Source organism: Zingiber officinale, chromosome 1B (assembly GCF_018446385.1).
Source record: "Zingiber officinale cultivar Zhangliang chromosome 1B, Zo_v1.1, whole genome shotgun sequence".
In the NCBI taxonomy this organism is placed as follows: Eukaryota; Viridiplantae; Streptophyta; class Magnoliopsida; order Zingiberales; family Zingiberaceae; genus Zingiber; species Zingiber officinale.
Window position 1 is genome coordinate 154,938,725 of NC_055986.1, and position 2,437 is coordinate 154,941,161.

Here is a 2,437-nt window from a genome sequence, read left to right on the forward strand (position 1 = left end):
AAAGGCAAATAAAACCAACAAGTAAGAGTGTAGATCTAAGGAGAGGATTGGGTGCGTTTGGTTTGCACCATTTTTATTTTCATTTTCTGTAAAATGTGCGTTTTCTAGAAAACAGAAAATGACTTTTTGTCATTCTCTATTTTTCTAGGAAACGATAGCCAATTTTTTAGAAAACGCGCGTGGAAAATGCAAACCAAACACCGTTTTTCAGAAAACGCGCGTTTTCCAAAAAATGAAAATGAAAAACACGTGTACCAAACATCCATCTTTTCTCGGAGACGGTCAGTGAGAAGAGAAGAACGCCGACCGAGTTCGAGTGGCAGAACTCAGAAGTAATAAATAGGTAAATATGTAGACAACGGTTTTTGTCGTTGATAAAATAACGCTCATATGCAATCGTTTTTAAAAATCATTAACGTAATAGATAAAAATTTTAAAAATTATTATGGTAGCCCTAAAAAATTCCGTCTTTAATTAAAAACCATCCTCTTTCGTTAAAAAAAATATTATCTTTAAGTAAAAATCATTCTCTTTGGTTAAAAAAACCTTAAAGACGGCTGTTTTTATTAAAATCGTTGTATAAAGATAAAAGATAATGATTTTGATATAAAATTGATATCTTTTAAGTGATATTGAATAAGATTTTTTTTTATAATGTTATAGCTCTTAGGGTGTGTTTGATTCAAGTTATCATGTATAACCTTGGTTATGTGATTACCAGGTAATCACAAAATCAAGGTTATTGAGAATAAAACATAACCAAATGTTGTTTGGTTCAACCTAGGTAATGCAATAAAAAATTGTTTGTTTGAAAGTTTAATGAACACCTTAGTTTAATATTTTACCGTATTATCCTTAGTTACAAAATCAACTATACATATTATTATTATTTATTTTTTAATGTTTTTTACTTTTCTTTTTCTGGTATATTTTTTTACTTTTTTATGTGTTTTTTTTATTTTTTTTAATGTTTTTTTATTTTTTATATTATTTATATTTTTTACATTTTTTAAATTTTAATTTTTATTTATTTATTTTATTTTTTATTTTTTAAAATTTTATAAATTTTTTATTTTTAAAATTTTAAATTTTTTATTTTTAAAATTTTAAAATTTAAAATTTTATTTTTTTTTAAATATTTTTAAATTTTTAAAAAATTTAAATTTTTTATTTTTAAAATTTGTATTTTTTTTTATTTTTTAAAAAATTATTTATTTTTAAAAAAATTTAAAATTTTTTTTTTTTTTACATTTTTTCTCTTTTTTCCATGTTTTTTCTTATCGGAGGATATTTTTGGTAAAAAAAATTCGTTAACCCCGGAATCAAGAAAAACCTTAGTTTTCTGAGGTTTTCCGATTCCGGGCTGCATGACCCTTTTGCTGACGTGTCGGGCATGGAACATTACTCGGAAATCATCGAATACCTAAACCGAACAAGGTTTTTGTTGATAACCTTGGATGGATAACCAAGGTTATCAAGAATAACCCCGAACAAAACGCACCCTTAGACTCTTATTCTATGACCTATGTGATCTTTAGGTAGGTTGCTTTAGTCCTTAGGATATAACACAGATGGTAGACATATAAAATCTCTAACGTAATGATCAGAGGTCGATTCTAAAAAATTGACGACCTAGAGTTTATCTCATCATATATCTAATACGTATATACTTATATTTATCTCTCTTCATATTCATAGGATCAGTACTAAAAATTATTAAAGTAGTGGATTTTTTTTAAGGTAGGTTACTCTACAAAATTTATTAATTTTCTCCCTCCTAAAACTCTTTTAAAGGTGGAAAAATCTGTTATGTATAAAAGTAAGAAGAAAAATTACAAGGTAAGATAGAGAGAGTTTTAATAGAGAATTTGGCATAATGTAGTTACAGTAGAAAGGTCTTTGTACCATATAGGTCTTATATTTATAGTCTTGGCCCAAATTTCCGAGAAGTCATAGATACATCTAGTCTCCTTGCATCCTTCAATTGCTATTGAATCATCAATTGATTGCTTGGTATTGATAATTGTTGGATAACCACTTCAACTATCACTTCAATCAACTGCCTTCATCTTGAACAACAGCAGCTATAATAAACTATTCTATTATAACCATCTAACTACCATCAACTGACTACTTCCACCATCATCAATCGATTGCTATATGCTATTACAATTAATTTATTGTTTAGTCTAGTTGGCTCAATACAATCATCAATCAACTGTTGTATAGGAGATTATTGAAAAGAATATTTTCTAGTCAACTGGTATAGTCACACATCATCATCATTTGTTGACTCAGTGAGCAACCAATTGATATCTTTATTTTGGTTGGTCAAAGTAGTGACTAAGTCAATTCTAAGGCTTTCATTCGTACCTTATCTAGTCCTTTGTTCCCATGATTATATGTTCACTCTACTTGTAAAATGAAATATGCTAAG